At 35.2% G+C, this 21247-nt stretch overlaps 1 pseudogene; it reads left to right on the forward strand.

The window, feature by feature from the left end:
* The first annotated feature begins 10712 nt into the window (after positions 1 to 10712).
* Positions 10713 to 12917, forward strand: LOC140531613 (bromodomain-containing protein 9 pseudogene; annotated as a pseudogene).
* The last annotated feature ends 8330 nt before the right edge of the window (positions 12918 to 21247 follow it).

The following is a 21247-nucleotide window of genomic DNA, read 5'->3' on the forward strand; positions in this document are numbered from 1 at the left end:
AAATCTTGGGGCAGTACACCCTCCACTTAACAAAGAACTCAAAAGTCAAGTAATTGGCTAGAAAGGTGACCAGAAAGGGGAAAAATAAGACTACAGAAAGTTACTTTCTTGATGAAAAGTCAATTTATTACAATGAGGAAGATCAAAGAGTACAACCTGAAGAAGTTAAAGCATACAACTGAAGGAAGACAGCAACATCAAGGCTCCTATATCCAAAGCCTCCAAGAAAAATATGAAATGGTCTCAGGCCATGGAAGAGCTCAAAAAGGATTTTGAAAATCAAGTAAGAGAAGGAAAAGAAAAATTAGAAAGAGAAATGAGAGCAGTGCAAGAAATTCATGAAAAACGAGTCAACAGATTGCTAAAGAAACTCTCCAAAACTGATGAAGAAAATAACACCTTTAAAAATAGACTGACCCAAATGGAAAAAGAAGTCCAAAAAGTCAATGAGGAGAAAAATGCCTTAAAAAGCAAAATTGGACAAATAGAAAAGTAGGTTCAAAAGCTCACTGAAGAAAATACTTCCTTATAAAGTAGAATGGAGGAAACGAAAATAATGATTTTATGAGAAATCAAGAAATTATAAAACAAAACCAAAAGAATGAAAAAATTGAAGACAATGTGCAATATCTCATTGGAAAAAACAAGTAATCTGGAAACTAGATCCAGGAGAGATAATTTAAAAAGCTATTGATCTACTTGAAAGTCACGTTGGCTTGGAATATATTTCAGAAGTCAAAGGAACTAGGATTAAAATCAAGAATCACCTACCCAGAAAAACTGAATATAATACTTCATGGAAAAACGGAATTTCAATAAAATAGAGGACTTCCAAGTATTCTTATTGAAAAAAACCAGAGCTGAAAGGTAATTCAACTTTCAGGTACGAGAATCAAGAGAAACATGAAAAGGTAAATAGGAAAGAGAAGCCATAAGGGACTTATTAAGTTCAGCTGTTTACATTTTTACATGGAAAAATGATATTTGTGGGTCATGAGACCATTCTCAGTATTAGGGCAGTTAGAGGGAAAAATACACACACACAGAGACACACACATACATACATACATACATACATATATATGTGTATACATATATATTTATGTATATATACATACATATACACACACATGAAGACTATACTGGAAGAAAGAGAAAGGGAGAGGTACAACGTAGTAAATCATCTTACATAAAAAACCAAGAGCTTTTACAATGGAGGGGAAAGGAGAGGGAGGTTGAGAGGGAATAACTGAGCCTTCCTCCCATTGGATTTGGTGTACCAAATTAAAACACATTCATTTGGATATGAAAACCTATCTTACCATGCAGGAAAGCATGGAGGAGGGGATAGGAGAGTGAAGATAATGGAAAGGTAGCAGATTGGGAGAAAAGTTAACTAGGAGCAAACATTATTGGAGGGACAGGTCAAGGAAGATCATGGAATTAATGGAGGGCAGGACAGGATAGAGGGAAATGTGATTTTTGTCTTTTGCAATAAGTCTATTACAGAAGAGTTTTGCATGACTATGCATGTATGATCTATATCAAATTGCTTGCTTCTTCAATGTGAGGTGGGGAGGGAGAGAGGAAAGGAGACAATGTGGAACTCAAAGCTTTAAGAACAAATGTTAAAAATTGTTTTGCATGCAACTGGAAATTGTACAAGCAATGGGGTATAGAAATCTACTTTGCCCTACAGAAAACTAGAGGGGGGGGGGTGGGAGAGGGAGTGATAGAAATGAGGGCAGATTGGGGAAAGGTGCTGTTGGGGTGCATGCTCTCCTGGGATGGGGGGAATGAAGAAATATGGAGAAAATTTGGAATTCTGCATCTTGTGGAAATGAATGATGAAAACTGAAAACAAATAAATTATATCAAAGATTAAAAATAAGAACAGATGACTGAGGAAACAAAGGTTCGAGCTGAACAGTTCAACATGTCCTTGATGAACATTTAACTACTGAATTCATGTACTGCAGTGAGCCTAGCATAGTACATTAATTCAGTAGACATCTAACATGTATTTCCCGATTTGCTGATTTCATTTATTTACATTGCTGTTGTTAATTCATTCGGTTATGTCCTACTCTTTGTGACTCCACGGACCATAGCACACCAATGCTGTCCATAGCATATTCTTGGCAAATGATATTGATGTGGATTGTCATTTCCTTCTCTAGTGGATTAAGGCAAACAGAGGCTGTGATTTGCCTTTGATCACTCAGTAAGTATCTGAAGCTTTATTTGAACTTAGATCTTCCTGATTCTAGGCCCAGTGATTTATACACTAAAGTGTTTTCTTTCTCTCTTCATCTGAATCAACACACATACACACACACACACACAAACACTGTCACCAAACAAAAAAGAGTAATGATTTTATTTGTAAGCTTACAGTTTTTAAAATGCTTTCACATCTCACTTAGATGTATTTGGAATTTGTTAAATGATGAAACTGAAAGAATAATCATTAATAGTTTCATATAAGCTTGAAAAGAGGTCTCCAGAGGAGTGTTTGGCCTTGTGTAGTTTAACATGTTTTGTCACTGACTTGAATAAAGACACAGATGGCATTATTATTAAATTTGCCAGTGAAACAAAGCTGGGAGGGTTAACTAACATATTTGATGTCAAGTCAGTATCAAATCAGAAAAAAAATATTTTCAAGCTTGAATTCAAGTTCAATCTAATGAACTGAAATTCAGTAGGTATAAATGTAACATTTGACATCTGAGTTTTTAAAATCAAACTTACAAGTATCAAACTGGGGAGAAATGATTAGGCAGCAGGTGTTCTGCAACAGATGTAAGGGTTTTAGTGGACTTCTGCTAAATAGGAGGTCGTAGTATGAAGTAACAACCAAAAATCTAATGGAATATGGGGCTCACCCTAAAGGCATAAGAAGGTGCTAATCATATGGTACTCCTTTAAGACCACCTCTAAAGTATCTTTCTCTCAATTCTTGGCACGACTTTAGCAAGGATAAAGTCTAAGGTATTCAGAGAAGGGCAACAAAGATGATGAACTCCATTAATACCAGTTGAAGATCCTGGATTAGAACCTTAGTTTAGAGAAGAGAACCTGAACTGCTCTTCCGATTCTGTCCCTCTGTCCGAGAACTCCTCAGTTTCTTTGTTTAATTCTTCAGTTATGCCCTTACAACTAAATGTACAAATTCCTAAAGCACTACCTTTCATTTGACAGTCTCTCTCTTTTTGTGATTATATCAGGTTCCCATCAGTTCAGATTTGATCTCTATGCAGAAGACTCTGAGATATATCTATTTACTCTCTCTCTTTCCATATATACTTACATAGACATGTATATGTATATATGTGACTATACTTACATGTATATGCATATATATTAATATATATATGTATATTTGTATATGTATCTCAAGTTCTAATTGGTCTTCTGGCCTCCAGCTTTGCATCATTAATTATTTTTGGACACCTCAGATTGGATGTCTTATAGTTAACTCATTCTGAACATATCCAAAACCCAAAACCTAATTATCACCCCCTACACGTGCGCGCGCACACACACACACACACACACACACACACACACACACACAATCTTCTCCTCTTCTCTCCTTCATTATTGATGCTGAGGGTGCCACTTTTATCACAGCCACTCAGGCTCCTAACTTCAGAGTCACCACCTACTACTCATTGTTTTTCATTCCATATTTTCATTCTGTGGCCAAATATTTTTTCTACCTTCCTGATATCTCTCACTTATTTCTCTTGCATAGTCACTACCTAATGTTATGGCGTTGTTACCTCTCACATAGACTGTTGCAGCAGCTTTCTAACAGCTCTCCCTGCCTCATCTCTCCCTATTCTAATCCATTCTCTGACAAGATGATTTTTAAAAAGCCTAGGTTTAATCATATTGCTTTCTTGCTCAGTGAAATCTAAACATTTCCTGATATGTCCAGGATCAAATATAAATTACACTGATTAGATTTCAAAGCTCTTCCTGCTTTTCCAGTCTTGTTATTTTTCATTCTGTTCCATGGAGTCTCTGATTTTGATTTAGTCTCTGATTAACTTACATGTGGTTTCTACACATTCTCTACCTTGAACACTGCCCACAACATGTCCCATCTTCATGACTTTGCAGTGTGACTTTCTTGAAAGCCCCAAGGCTTAAGGGAAAGTCAGACACATAATAAAAACTTAATAAATCTCGTTGACATGACATAACATGACATTACTTGACTAGAGGGACATTATAACAATGTTCAGGGGCTTCAAAGGCTATCATGTTGAAGATGAATTGGATTTGTTTTACCCATCTCCAGAAAGATGAACTAGAAGAAATGTGTGAAAATTAAAAGGCAACAAACTTGGGCTTTGTGGCAAGGAAAACTTCCTACAAATTAGAGCTCTCCATGGGGGTGCTAAGAATATTTACCAATTGGCTCTCTTGGAAATATAAAGCTATAGCCACATATATATATATATGTGTGTGTGTGTGTGTGTGTGTGTGTGTGTGTGTGTGTGTGTGTGTGTATACATATATATACAGAGAGAGAGATTGCATAAATGGGTTGATATGCAAGTATATATATATACATATATATATATATATCTCATTTACATTATCTATATCACATAAATGAAAGGCAATGTATGAGAGAAATCAGTAACAAAAGGTAGCTCTCTGAAACATTTATAAGATCACCTCAATTTGCAAATCAGTAAGTGAAAGCTGAGTTGTTCTGTGCTTGTCCCTCAACTTTGACAATGCACTGGAAATATAATGGAAATATATAATGGAAATAGTTTTAAAGCATTGTTATAAATCTATACCTTTCAAGAATTAACAAGCAATCTTTTAAAAGGAAGTAATTCCTTAAAATTAAAGAATCCATCCTGGAAAGACACAAATCTGAGAAGAATTAGCATTGTCCTTTCAATATCTTTTCAAGTCTTACTTCCCCCATGAATGTTATAGTGTTACTTTATTGTTCCTTTCATTACAAAAAAAGCAGCCACACATTCTTACTCTAGGGGAGTGGAGAAAGGATGAAAATAATGAATTATTACCATAAATATAATCCCATGCTCATGAAATAGATGCATAACTTCCAGGAGGAAACTGGTTTTCTATCTGGAAGAGATATAAAGCAATGTAAAACTTTAATATTCACATGCTGGTGTCATTAAGTAGAATGCATATGGGAGCTGTCTCACAGAGGATAGTGGAAGGTTGTACTCTTAAGTTCAAAAGGGAGAATGAATCAAAATACATGACACTCTATAGGAATTCTGATAGATATTTTTTCTTTAAGTTCAAATGATTTTGTTGTCATTTTTAGATGAAGGTAACAATGAAGACCAGAAAAGGTGGTTTGGAAATAAGGTAACCAAATGTTTGGTATCAGTCCTGATCATATGATCTCTGAGCTGATATTTTTCTGAAAGTGGTCTAGGAGAGGGCTCTGCTTGCAAAAAAAAAAGTACATATTTGATAGGAAAAAGGAAACGGTATGTTGGAATTATAAATCATAAGAACAATTTTTATTTTTTGGAATTCTTTAGATAATGTATTCTAATAACTACCATCCATGTTAGTAAGCTTTATGTCCCACTAATATCTGCCTCCAATGCCTCATTGCAGAGTGAATTTGGAGTGAAGCCAATCTGCTTTGAGAAATGCCTTCATCTGTTGTCCAAGGACGATAATAGACCATCACTCAAAGTTTGGTCATTAGGTCGTACAACGCGAATATGGAGTTGTATGGGCCATTGGAAGTTATCCAGTCAAATGCTCTCACTTTACAGATAAGGAAACTGAGGGCCAGGACGTTTGAGTAACTTGCTCAAGGTTAAATGGGTGATATATACCAGGTCTTCTGATTCCGGAGAGAAAGTGCATTTTCCCCACCATACTCTAATTTAGGTATTTTTTAATAAAATATACATAAATATATAAATAAGTGAGAGAGAGAGAGAGAGAGAGAGAGAGAGAGAGAGAGAGAGAGAGAGAGAGAGAGAGAGGGAGGGACCGAGGGAGGGAGGGAGAGTTTTGTTATTTTCTTGTTGTTGCTGCTGTGATGTTATTGGATCTTTACAATCTTCAGCACCAACTGACTTTTCAGAGAGAATTAATAAGGAAGAGGTATACAGTTTTGAGTTATCTGCCAACTTTTGATCTCGTTTGGTTCTCCCCCACCCACTCAGTCCATTTGTTTTCAATGTAGAATTTTCTCTGTCTAAACCTATTACCTTTCCCCTATCATAAACACTTCCACTCCTTTACCTTGAATGAAATTCTCCAAATTCATAATGCACATTGATTTAATTCACAGACTTTTGTTAAGTTCTTTCTCTAATTTCTTTGGTTCTTTATCTTCTGTATCAATTTCAACATCTGTTGCCATTATCTTTAATGGTCATCTTTCATAACTACAGTGTGAGATGACCAAGTGATCCATGAAATATGTTTTCTTGCAGACAACTGGTCAAAGCACCTCAACAAGATTATTCCCTGAGCTATAGAATAGGCTATGACCTGTCTTTATTGAAGGGATCATCCACATCAGTGATGTCACAGGTCTTTGAAATGTGATTTTATTTAATGTGACGGTAAACGAGAAATTATAAAGTGCATACATGCTCCAAAATATGGACATATGATAATAATGATAATAATAATAATAATATAGTAAAAAACTTGAGGCTTTTCCTTTCTTTTTTGAGAAAAAAATGCTCAAGTAAAAAGAGTACTAGATTGGAGCCACAAGATCTGACTCAAGCCCTAACTTTGCTGTTTACTGGTCATGTCACACTGGACAAGTCTTTTTACCTCTTGAAATCTCTGAGATTTTCTTATACATACAATGTTTATGATATTTGTACTGCATTGCATGTAAGATTATTTTGATAATCATATTAATTAGCTATGGAAATCTTCAAAAGCTGTAGAAATGAAAAGATACCACTATTAGAACAGGATAACTGAACACTTTGGGAGGTTAAAGAACTATTATTTTTTTTTCTAATTTTGGCAATACTAGGAAGAATGGTGAAATAATGTCCCTAAGCAGAGGAGGACATATATGTGTAGGAATGTGTGTGGGAATGTGCCTTCATGTTCTTCTTTCCCCTCCCCAGTAGAAATATTATGAAAATAATTTATTAATTCTTGGAGTTGAGAAAATGGAGGCAGTAGAAGTCCTCCTGGACACCTACAGGAAAACCTTTGAGATAGACCTGAGGCTCTTGATCCCCTGGAGAAATTACTGACAAGAAAGAAAAAAGCAATAGCTAGGAAATTTCAGTGAAAGCACATTATTTTTATTATTAATCTAAGAAAAGACCATGTAGAAAGGAACATTTTCCCTTCATTAATTAATTTTCCTGACTCCTGCTATACTTACTTATCTTTCAGTAACGGTGGTTGGCAAAGAAAGTATCCATCATTCACTATTTCCTTTGAGAAGTAGGGATATCATTTCAAATCCAAGCAATGTCTTTTCTTATTGGCACCCTAGCTCATTTAGGAACTACATATGTTTGCTTTCTGCTCACTTGAGCCCTTAGTAGAGAAAAATTCCTGAAACATATCCATCAAAGTATCATTTTGGAGGGTAAAGTCTCCCAGATAATGGCACCAGATGTGTGTATGTTCCTGTAAATAGTACCCTCAGGAAGTGCTTATTGGTGTGTTGGCCCACAGAGCATTTGTCAGTATCTGGCTCTGCAGCTTATTGTTTGAATGTACAACGTCATTATTTGTTTTAGTTATTATGCTCATGAAAGAGTTGCCTAATAAGGCCAATCAATTTCATTTCTTTGCTAATTGTGGAAGACCCTTGAACCAAATAAAATGCCTTGCTTATGTGATATTTTTTACTCTATTACCAAAAGCTCATATTCAACATGGCAAACTTGTTCCACAAATTTCCTTTGAGAGGTCGATTGACTTTTGATTCTCTGTTATTATTCCTTAAACTTGATATACATTTCCCAAAAGAGTTTTAAAGTCACTTTTGGTAACTAATTTCAAAGTAGAAAATTAACTTGTTGGCCAAGTGGCTCTTCAGAAGAATTAGAAAACCCACCTCCACTAAGCAGGAGCATGAGGATGATTTAATTTGGTTTTTATTGTATTCATCTAGTAAGCACAGTTGAACATCTCTAAATGCGAGTTCACTGTCATCAGTTGCAGATGCTAATAAATTTGTGCTCCCACATTGATGCAAGTGATTTTATTTTCCTATCAGCCAAACAGTGGAAGAGATCTGCAAATTATCTGAGTTCTACAGACTTTTTACATAAATGAGAATGATTATTATGATAGAACTTACCCTGAGATTTGTCTGTGGTTGCAGTTACCACCTTGATTATTCTTGTGAAGGCAGTCATATACCATGAGACCCAGCAATCATCTTTATAAGTGGTAATATATAGCCTTTGTAGTTCAAGATTCAGATGTAGAAGCTAAGAATACATGGCACTTTTCTTAGGAATAAAGCCAAAGCTTTAAGTGTACATTGCACTACAAGTTCTTCTGAGGAAAAAAAGTGTTTTATTATGATTTGACAAATATCACAAACATTTCCATGCACAAGAAATAGAAAAAGAAGGATTGTAAGTTTAACTATAATATTTCATATCAATTATTTTCTTTAATTATATTGTAAATTTAAAAAATCATTATGCTTTTGTGTCTCCTTATGAAATTCCTTCTATTCTCTTCTACACACACACACACACACACATACACACATGCATTCACACATCCAATTCATTGGCATTCATTTTTTCCTCTCCTTTTAGTCATCACTATTATTACTCTTTTTTCTCAGAATTTACCAACTCTCTAATATCTCTGCCCCAATGTAAAAAACAAAGAATAACATCTTCCCAAATAAGTGTAGCTAAGTAAAAACAATCCACATATTGGGCATGTAAGAAAATATCTATCTTATTCTTTACTTATATTTCATCATTTCTCTGTCAAGAAGTAGAAACTATACTTTACTTTTGGTCTTCAAAAAGTCAAGGTTAATCACTACCAGCTCATTTATGGCCTGTTCAATTTCTTTTTCTAAAGTAGGTCTATTTAGATATTCTATTTCCGCTTCTGCTAATGTAGATAATTTATAATTTTGTAAATATTCTTCCTTTCACTTAAATTGTGAAGTTGTTGGTATACACTTGGTAAAAATAAGTTTTTGTAATTGCTTTGATTTTATCTTCATCAGTGGTATATTCACCCTATTCATTTTTAATCCTAGTGATTTAATTTTCTTCTCTATTTAAAAAAAACCCTAAATTAACCAATATTTTATCTTTTTTAAATTTTTTTCATGTATTTCCTAAGAAAAAAAGCCCTGGGACAAGATAAATTTACAAGTAAATTCTATGAAACATTTGAAGACTAATGAATTGAAGTATTAAATGAATGATTTTGAATAATAGGCATAGAAGGAGTCCTACCAAACTCCTTTTATGAAACAATATGATACTGATACCTAAACTAGGAAGAGCAAAAACAGAAAAAAAAGAAAATTATAGACCAATGTCATTAATGAATATGGATGCAAAAATTTCAAATAAAACACTACCTAAAAGATTATAACAATATATTACAAAGATTATATATTTTGATGGAGCAGGAATAACACCATGGGTACAGGGATCGTTTAACATAAGGAAAATTACTGACATAGTTAATCATATCAATAATTATATAATAAAGGAAAAGAAAACTAGGAAAAAATCAATACACAATGACAGAGTAAAATTGAAAGATTAAAAAAACAGTGAAAGAATTTAAGACATCTGTTGTCAAAGACAATTGACTCTGTAAAACATAATTTTCGACAAAGAATATTGGAATATGATAAACTTGATGATACAAAAATCATGAATATTCTACTTAAAAGAATCATAGAAGAAAATTGCCCAGGATGATTAGAACCAAAGAGAAAAAGGAAAATAAATTGCAAATAAAGATACACATGTGCGTGTATATAGTACACACATACATCATATGGATATACAAATTTAACACACCAAGAAATGTGATTGCCAAACCTCAAATTGTCCTGGATAAAAAACAAGTAAATAAATCTAAAATCATCTAGTAAGGGACAGACAATGTACTAAGGAACCCCAGTCTGAATCATACTAGATTAAGCAGAAAATCCAAAAAAAAGAAGAGGAAAGGAAATATTTAATGACAAAACACAAACTTGAATAGATCATAAAACTAACTCCTAATTTTATTTACCAATTCATTTTTTACATCCAGCTTTATAAATTTTTCCTTTAAATTTCAGGAATTCCAGTTTGGGGATTTTTAGTTTGCTATTTTTGCTTTTTTTTTTTTAAATTGCATACCTAATTCGTTGGTCTACGTTTTCTCTACTTTCTTGATGTAAACATTTAGAAATATAACTTTTTCTTTGATCACTGCTTTTGCTACATCCCATAGATTTTGATTTATTCTCATTGTTGTCATTCTCTTTAAGGCTGTCATTGATTATTTCTACAATTTGATTTTTCATTCATTCTTTAAGACTAGGTTGTTTAGGCCCGAGGAGGAGGTAGGGGGCAGGCGGGCAGGGAGGAAGGCCTTCTGGGTGGGGGGGAATCTGCGCCACCACCTTTTCCTTGCCTCTCCCGGGTGCTGTGGGGGGCCACGGGGGGCGCCTGAGCCCCCCGCCCGCAGCCGGCCTCCCCGCCATGGGGAAGAAGCACAAGAAGCACAAGACCGAGTGGCGATCGTCGTACAATGATTATGTAGACGAGCTCTTGAAGAAGCCATTGAAACTAGTCCTTAAAGTTGGAGGAAGTGAAGTTACTGAGCTCTCGGAATCAGGTCAGGATTCTAGTTATTATGGTGACAGATCATGAACAAGAGCGTCATAAAGAAAAGAAAAAGAAAAAGAAAAAGAAGTCTGAAAAGGAAAAAGAAAAGCACCTTGATGAGGAAAGGAGAAAAAGAAAGGAGGAGAAGAAGAGGAAGTGAGAAAAGGAGCATTGTGACACTGAGGGGGAGACTGATGACTTTGATCCAGGAAAGAAGGTGGAAGTTAAACCGCCTCCAGATAGACCAAGTAGAGCATGTAGAACTCAACCAGCTGAAAATGAGAGCACCCCTATCCAGCAATTGCTGGAGCATTTTCTTCGACAACTACAGAGGAAAGATCCTCATGGGTTTTTTGCTTTTCCTGTCACGGATGCAATTGCTCCTGGATACTCCATGATAATAAAGCATCCCTTGGACTTTGGTACAATGAAAGACAAAATTGTAGCTAACGAATACAAATCAGTCACAGAGTTTAAGGCAGATTTCAAACTGATGTGTGATAATGCAATGACTTAACAACAGGCCAGACACTGTGTACTACAAATTAGCCAAGAAGATACTCCACACAGGCTTTAAGATGATGAGCAAAGAACGGCTGTTAGCTTTGAAGTGCAGTATGTCGTTTATGCAGGGCATGGATTTTTCTCAGCAGGCAGCTCTTTTGGGCAATGAAGACACAGCTGTTGAGCAACCTGTCCCTGAAGTTGTTGCTGTCCAAGTAGAAACAACCAAGAAATCAAAAAAGCCAAGTAAAGAAGTTATTAGAGCTGAAAGGGACCTTGAGAAACCATCTAGCCCAGCCCCATTCCTCCAGGCAGGACTGTATTCAAACCATCCGAGAAAGATACCTGCCCACCATTTTCTTAAAAATCTCCAGAGAAGGAGACTCCACAGCCTCCCTTGCTGCATATTTGAGCCAGAAGGAAATGCCTGCAGCCTGGCAGACAGCACAGCAGAAGAACACGTGTTAGCCTTGGTGGAGCATGCTGCCGACGAAGCCTGGGACAGGATTAACAGATACCTCTTAAACAGCAAGATGGGCTACCTAAAAAAGAATGGAGATGGGGCTTTACTGTACAGTGTGGTCAACCTGTCAGATCCTGAGGCAGAAGATGAAGAGACTCATCCGGTGGACTTGAGTTCCCTCTTAAGCAAATTGCTCCCTGGTTTTACTACTTTAGGATTCAAAGATGAAAGAAGAAACAAAGTCACATTTCTTATAAGTTCAGGTACTGCACTTTCAATGCAAAATAATTCAGTATTCAGTGACCTGAAATCAGATGAAATGGAAGTGTTATATTCAGCCTATGGAGATGAAACTGTTATACAGTGTGCCTTAAGCCAACAGGAGTTTGTGAAAGACTCTGGGAGTTACAGTAAGAAAATAGTGGATGACCTACTAGATCAGATCAAAGGTGGTGATCATTTCAAAATCGTTTACCAACTGAAGCAGAGGAGGAATATTCCAATGAAGCCACCAGATGAAATTAAGGTCCTACCTATTATAAAGGATGAGCACAAATTGCTCCCTACCTGTCCAGATTCCTCCAAACAAATGATGCAGATTGGTGATTCAGTTGGAGAAAATAACAGCTCTATTTTGGACTGTCATTGAAGTCATATTCTGATGTCTCACTTGATATTTCCATGCTCAGTTCATTGGGAAAGTGAAGAAGGAGCTTGACCATGATGATAACCATTTAAACTTAGATGAAACAACTAAACTCTTGCAAGATCTCCATGAAGCCCATACAGATTGGGTGGGCTCCAGGCCATCTTCCAACCTCAGCTCTCTTTCTAACATCATCTAGGAAGCCCTTCTCATCTGAGTGTTGGAGAACAGCAAGACATGGTTCACGACCCTTATGAATTCCTTCAGTCTCCAGAACCTGCAACCTCCACTAATAATTAATCTGATGGATATGGATTTTTGAGGGGTGCGTGTTTTGCTTTTTTAAATAATTGCATGTACTGCTTTTATAAAGTTTTTGTCAAGGGACAAAGACTTCCACTTTATCCTCTTTGGAATGAGGAAAGCAGCTGTATCATACTGCCATGGGGGATGTGGAAATTGTCTCCATGATATCATATCAACACGCCACATACAGCAGTTTTTGTATATAGGGTAATAGATGAATCTTGGATAGTGAAGATTTAAATGGTATGTTCTACAGCCAGGTTTATAAAGGTATGTTTGATCAGTTTCTGAGCATCAGGATTTCTGTCCTAAAAGCTGTCTCTTGTCAGTAATGTCGTACCATTCTGTTCCTTTCCTCAAGAGAAGGAAAGGTCTTCAAGAAGTGGTACGGACAACACAATTTCAGAATTTTTATTCCCGCATTCTCTATTTTAAAGCAGCGTATGTTATTTTGAATCTGAAAAATGAAGTTTCTAAGCCTTCTATGCACCCCTTCCCCTGTCCTCACAAGGCATTTGATTTGGAAAGCTAAAAGGAATAACTTGAAACCTGTTTTGTGGGTGGGTGGCATTCCCCTCTGCTAATAAATGCTGATATACTTGAAGTTAAGAGAACTCACATCCTATTGTCTTATTAACCTGTATGCATAGGAAAGGAGTGACAGACACTATACTGGAAGAGTGCACATTTTCCTGCATTTTTTAATGAAGTGTTAAGTTTCAGCATTTATGTGACAAGACTTTTTTATTCTTGATATGTTTACTGGATGACTGTTAATATTTACAGAATATTGTAAATACAGCAATTAATCAAAAGTATGCCAAAAATTAAAAAAAAAGACTAGGTTGTTTAATTACCAATTACTTTTAAAATCTATTTTTCTGTGGTCTTTTATTAAATATAATCTTAATTTCATTGTGATCTGAAAGGAATGCTTTAATGTTTCTGGTTTTCTGCATTTAACTAAAATTTTGTGCCCTGATATACCGTCAATATCTGTAAAGGTAGTAGGAAACGTTGAGAAAATATGCTTTTTTTTCTATTGTCATCCACTTCTCTCCAGACATCTATCATATTTATCTTATCTAAATTCTATTCAATACCTTGACACTTTTCTTATTTATTTTTTAGTTAGATTTATCCAGCTCTGAGAAGGGAAGATTAACGTCTCTCATGAATACAGTACTCCAATTTATTTCCATTTGTAATTCATTTAACTTTTCTTTTAAAAAATAAATAGTATACTATTTGGTGGATAAAGGTTTAGTATTGATATTGTCTCATTGTCAATGGTACCTTTTCTCAAAATGTGGTTGCTCCATTTATCTCTTTTAATTAAATCTATTTTAACTTTAACTTTTTCTGAAATTATGATTGGTACCCCTACACTTTCTCACCAGCTAAAACATAATGAATTATACTCTGACCCGAATTGATGGAAATCCCCTCAATTTCAAAGGGTATGTACATTTTTGTAGCCCTGTGGTCACAGTTCCAAATTGGTTTCCAGATTGGTTGGATCAGCTCACAGATCCATCAACAATGAATTAGTGTTCTAACTCTCCAACATTATCCTGTTTTGTCATACTAGCCCATGTGATAGGTGTGATGTGGTACCTAAGAGGTGTTTTGATGTGCTTCTCTCTAATCAATAGCTATTTGGAGCATTTTTTTTCATATAATTGCAGATAACTTTCATTTCTTACTCTGAAAACTGCCTGATCACATCCTTTAACCATTTATCAATTAAGGAATGACTTGTATTCTTATAAATTTGATGAAGTTCTCTACAAATTTTAGAAATGAGGTCTTTGTCAGAGATACTGGTTCTAAAAATACTTTCTTTTCTGGTTTTCTGCTTCCCTCCTAATCTTGGTTGCTTTGGCTTTGTTTACACAAAAACTTTTCAATTTAAGGTAATTAAATTATTCATTTTGCATTTCATAACGTTCTCATAGTAGTCATTGACTACTCTGTCTCATATACTTAACATTTTCCACTGATTCATCACACTATTTCTTAGCTAGTAACAAATAATTTTGATGATTGCTATAGCAGTGATTCAAAACAACTGGTTCCCAACTATCCCAACTCCAATGCCTATGACTGAATTTCAGGGTGTCTATAGACTTATAGGTGAAATGAAATTAATATTTTATTTTATATGCTTTAATATATTATTATAAAAAAGGGTTCAAAGGACTCACCAGTCTGCCAAAGGTGTTTGTCATAGAAAAAGTTAAGCTTGTTTTATTCCATAAATTAAAAACACTATTTAAAAAAAATATTAAGAAATCTTGGTAGGTAGTTTTTATTCTCCTGCTTTATTTCTCCTCTTTTAGGTGGCAAATTTGTTTCACAGAAGGAATTTGGCAAGATCACATGTTATCTGTTTTATTAGTACAATGTTAATCAATGTTGTCTTATGCACTTATATTCCCAACCTCAGTTCTTGTATTAAAATTTTTTACCAGAACAAGACTCTTTCTCTTTCTGGAAATCTTGGGAGGTTTTTATTTGACCTGTAGGTTGCTATCTTCACTGTAGTCTACATAACTCATTTTTGTCAATGTTGGTAAATATCATCTTCTGTCCCAACTCTTGGGGCTTTTATATCTATCTCCTGGTATTCCACTATGGGTGTTGCACTCAACCAATATTTTTTCCCTTACCTGAACAGTCACTTATCATGAGTTGATCTCATTGCCTATAATAGTCCTGATAGGATCTAATTAGATAGAAGCAATTGTGTTGGTCTTGGGCCTCCTGGAAGTCCCCATAGAATGGGCTCCAAGTGCTACTACTCAAATGTCCTGCTGTAGTTCTCAGTTTTCCCAGTAGCACATAGTTGATTCCCATGTTCCCAGCAATCTATGGTAACAGATTTTGACCCCTTTTTTTCTGTTCTGATACTTCTAGACTAGGTTATATTTATTGTAGTTTACTATAATTACTGTAGTTTACTTTGGTTTATAGCCTTCATAAAGCTTCCTCATTTAGAATGAAATTTGGCTTCCAGCTAGTTTACCAAAACTTCTGCTAGATTTCTTAGCATGGCCATTCTATTAGTGCTTGCAGGTCCACTTACCAGGGTAATTTTTCTGTGAGTGTTTACCTACAGAGATTAGAAAATAGGACACAAGGTCTTGGTCTAAACCAAATTTCTGTCAAATTGATTTTCAATTTTCTCAGCATTTCTTATCAAAAATAAAGCTTTTTTCCTGACAATGTATTGTGTTTTTTTCAAACGCTGGGCTATCACTGAGTTCTATTTCTTTCTCATCTAATCTATCTGATTGATTTGTTTTCGTATTTTTTTTAACCGGTATCAAAAAATTTGGTTGACAATTAATTTAAAGGTAGGATTAGGTAGATTGGCAATGCTATGTGGTCCTCATTCACTATTTTACTATTTGCCTTTTCATCCTAAACCTTTAGTTCTGCCACATGATTTTTTTGTTATCATTCTGTTTAGGTCTGTAAAGACTCCTTTATAATGTGATTGCAAAACGTCACATGTCTAGATTATTGTGGGAAGTATCATTATTTATTTAACTTTTGACATGGCCCAAACTTGAGTAATGAATACTTTTCCAATTATTATATTTGTAAGAGTGTTACTAGATACATATCTATGAAACTTGTACATATCTTAGTAGGGTTAACTTCCATATGTGTTGTGCTGTTCTTGTTACTATGAATTGATTTTTTAAACTGTGTGTCTTCTTTATTGTTAGTTATTTGAATAGAAATACTAATGATTTGTGTGGAGTAACTCTATAGATTGCAATGAATTCATTTATTGTCTCTCTTAGTTCCTTCATGTATTCTCAAGGATTTTCCATATAAACCATCTTGGCAAATCAAGATAGGAGAAATCCCATCCCTTCTTTGTAAATATTCATATATTTAATTTTATTATTTTGTTTAATTATTATATCTAAAGTATTTTTAGAACAATGTCAGAAAATAATGAAGAAGGGTCATCTTGTCTTTGCCCCTATTTATGCTGGGAAACCTTTTAGTGTTTCTTCATTGCCTTTAAGTTTAACTCTTACTATTAAATATATGCTTTTGATAATATTAAATAAGGGCCATAATGAAAGAATTTTGGTAGGTAGAAATTGAGGGAAGGAAGAACCAGCTACAGTTGTATGAGCTAAAATATGTAAAAACTGAGAGACTGAAGAGTAGGAAAATTGTGAAATGAAAGGAGAAACTGTGGAGAGCTTTGCATACAAAGATGAGAAAATTATATTCTGTTTGGTAGGTTAAGGGAAGTCACTATCTTTTAAGTGAAGGAATGAGATAATCATAACAGAACTTTCATTCATTCATTGAAACATTCATCAAGCTTTGATAGAGGCCTACACCATAATAGATATTATGTAAAGCGCTGACTATACACACATAAAAATGTAATGTTCCCTGACATACAGGGTATTAACCTTATTCTGGTTTAGAGAAGAAAGAAACAATAGAGAGGAAGAACAGTTATGGAGTTCTGATGATAATTCAGGTTAAAAATAATGAGAGAATGGCCTAGGATATTATCAGTATGAATGGAAAAGAGACCAAAAAAAAGTGTACAGCTAATTCAGTGAAGGGAGTAAGGAAGAGACAAAATCAATGGTTATCCCAAGGTTTTAAGCACATGTATCAATGACTATCTAGGTGGTACAGTGAATAGAAGGCTGGGTCTACAATCAGGAAGACTCAGCTTCATGAATTCCAATCTGGCTTGACACTTACTGTCTGTGTGACTCTAGGTAAGCCATTTTACCCTGTTTGCTTCTCTCAATGAAACCAAACTGAACTCTATCATGTGGATAGCTGGATGTGAACAGAGCAGGCTAGACATAGGTGAACAAAGAATCAAGCAGAAGTTTAATTTTAAAGTGATGGAAATGGACTTCTGGGAGCCAGGTTTTGTGGATTAGGCAGTAAATCACTGTAACTCTCAAGTATTCACCCCCAAATAGCCATAAAATAAAACCTTAGAACAAATCCTAGAACAGTGGTGCCAGTGGAAAGACAGGGTAGAGTGCTCTTTTAGCCTGAGACACTTCATCGATTGGCAAGAAAAGTCTATCTCACTTGAGTAAAAGGAGAGTGCATTGTAGGACAGGAAGTATTCCAGCAAGCCAACAGAAAGCTCCACCTCAGCAAATCAAGAGGAGATCCTGAACCCAACTGTGGTGGAGCAGGCAAATATGAACATCAGAATCCCCATGTGCTTTGCATAGCCAGGGGAAGCAGGGACATGCCATCTCTGAGTTCCACCATGTGCTTCAGTCTAGTCCTGTGCAAACAGACATCCTCCACCAACTTGAACTCAACATGCTTAAGCACAACCCCTGACTAACAAGTAGGGGCCAACTGTACAGATGCCTAAGCAAATAGACCTCCACATGCTTCAGCACCACCCAGGGAAAAGCATCACCCTGCAGTAACCAAACCTCCACATGTGTCAGTGTAATTTTGGGGAAAGGCAAGAACTCTCAACCAGGCCTTAGCACATGCCATTCACCACCACTGGGACCCATGCTCAGCACTATGCAAGCTGCCAGACCCTTAAGACCTTCAGAAATATCAATCATCCTCCCACTCCATCGGCTCAATACAATATTTCACGTGAGGGTCCCCTGTGGGCCTTAGTGCAGAATCAGCACAGTACCAGGTAAACAGTCGAGGGCTGCAGTCATTGGCGCAAGAAGTCTGAGGCAGAGCCCATTTCACTCTGGGAGAAGAGATTCAATTTAAAGAAAAGGGAAACTGCAAAAAAAGTGCAAAACATAATGAGATGGAGAGAGAGACAGACAGAGAGAGAGAGACAGAGACAGAGACAGAGAGAAACAGAGAGACAGAGAAACATAGAGAGAGACTGACAGACAGAGAATCTGATCATAGAAAGTTATTGTGGTGACAAGAAAGACCAAGAAGACACAAACTCAGAAGAGGACAACAATATCAAAACAACTACAGGGAAAATCCCAAAGAAAAATGGCAAGTGGTGTCAAGGTGAGAAAGAACTCATGGAGAAGCTAAAAAAGGACGTTAAAGATCATATAAGAGAGGTACAAGAAAATTTAGGAAAAGAAATGAGAGTGATGCAAGAGAATTATGAAAAAAAGCAAACAGCTTGTAAAAGTGCTTAAACAGTAAAATTTGCCAAATGTAAAAGGAGATACAAAAGTCCACTGAAGAAAACAACTTTTTAAAGAGTACAACTGACCAAATCGAAAAGAAAGTACAGAAGTTCATTGAGCAAAACAGCACCCTGAAAATTAGAATTGGGCAAGTGGAAACTAATGACTCTTTGAGAATCAGGAATCAATAGCACAAATTTAAAATATTTTTTAATAGAAGGAAATGCAAAATGTTTCACAAGAAAATAACTGACTTGGAAAATAAATTCAATAAAGACAATATCAGAATAATTAGTTACCTGAAAATCATAAGCAAAAAAAGAAAACCTGGAGAGAATCTTTCAAGAAATTAGAAAAGAAAACTGCCCTGATATTCAGGATGTTCTGAGACCAGAGGGCAAAATAGGACTTGGAAGAATCCACTGATCACTTCCGGAAAGAGATCCCTAAATAAAAACTACAAGGAATATTATAGCCAAATTTCAGAACTATGAGATCAAGGAATAAAATATTAAAAGTGATCAGAATGAAACAATTCAAATATTAGGGAGTCAAAATTAAGATTACTCAGAATTTGGCAGTTGCAACATTAAAGAACTGGAGGTAATGGAACATGATATTTTGGAAAGCAAAGGAGCTAAGACTACAAACAAGGATCACTTATCTGGCTAAAATAAGTGCAGTACATCAAACGAAAAATTGTTGTTCAAGAAAACAGAATGATTCCAAACTCTTATAAGGAGAACTAAACCAAAAATTTGACCTTCAATATCGAGGCCCAAGAGAAGCATAAACAGTTAAAAAGCAGAAAGAAAACATAACAGGTTTAGTAGAGTTAAACTATTTATAACTGTATGTGGAAAGATGATACTTGCAATTCTTAAAAATTGTATCACTAATAGTATAGCTATAAGGAATATACAAAGACAGAGGGAATGGCTAGAAGGTCAATTTGAGGGAATAACATTAAAAAATTTAAGGGATGACAAGTAAAGAAGAGGCAAAATGGGGTAAATTATTTCACATAAAGAGTCATGAAAGACCTATTACAGTGGAAGGAAAGATGAGAGAATGATCATTGAGCATCACTTGAACCTTATTCCCATTAGTATTGCCTTAAGGAGGAAATAAAAAAACACAATTAGTTGAAAATAGAAATCTATCTTACCTGTCAGGGAAGTAGAAGGGAAGGAAATCAAGTAACGGGAGTGTGGTGGAGACTGACAGAAGGGAGGGCAGATCCAGGGAGTTAATTGACAGAAGCAAAACACTGGTGAGGAGAGAAAAGGTGAAAGGGGAGAGAGGACAAACAGGAGGGAGGATAAGATGTGCAGAAACACAATAATCATAAATATTAATAGGATGAATTTTCCCATAAAACAGAAGTAGACAGAGTGGATCAAAAACCAGAGTCTTACAGTATGTTGCTTACAAGAAACACACTTAAAGCAAAAAGACACACACAGATTAAAGGTAAGTGACTAAAGCAAAATCTATTATGCTTTAGCTGAAGTTAAAAAAAATAAAGTAGGGCTAGCAATCTTGACCTCAAACAAAGTAAAAGCAAACCAGACCTAACTAAAAGGGATAAAGAAGTAACCTAGATCTAACTAAATGCTACCACAGACAAAGAAGCAATATCAATACTAAACACGTATGCACCAAGTGGTACAGCATCAAATTCTTAAAGGAAAAATTGAGTGAATTAGAGAAAGAAATAGTGAAACTACACCAGTAGGGAACTTCAGCTGTCCCCTCTCAGAACTCAATAAATCCAACCAGAAAGGAAACAAAAAGGAAACTAAGGAGGTAAAAGGAATATTTTTAAAAAGAGTTAAATATGATAGAATTTTGGAGAAAACTGAATGGGAACAGAAAGAAATACATACTTTTTTCTCAGCAACATATGTCACCTACCAAAACATTGACCATGTAATAGGGCATAAAAACTTTAAAATCAAATGGAAAAAGGCAGAAATAATAAATGTATTCTTTTTGAACCATAATGCAATAAAAATTATATTCAATAAACATAACGGAAACATTGATTAAAAATTAATTGGAAGCTAAATAATCTACTCATAAAGAATAAGTAGGTCAAGGAATAAATCTTGGAAACAATCAATAATTTAATTAAAGAGAATAACAACAATGGGTCAGCACCCCCAAATTTATGGGCTGCAGCCAAAGCAGCATTAAGGGAAATATTTATTTCTCTAAATTCTTACAACAATAAAACTGGAAAGAAGAACACATTCAAGAATTGGGAAATTAACTGAAATATAAAATGCAAAAAAAAAAAAAAAAAAACTAAGTTAAAAATCCTCAATTGAACACCAAA

Source organism: Notamacropus eugenii, chromosome 3, assembly GCF_028372415.1.
Source record: "Notamacropus eugenii isolate mMacEug1 chromosome 3, mMacEug1.pri_v2, whole genome shotgun sequence".
NCBI classification, from domain to species: Eukaryota; Metazoa; Chordata; class Mammalia; order Diprotodontia; family Macropodidae; genus Notamacropus; species Notamacropus eugenii.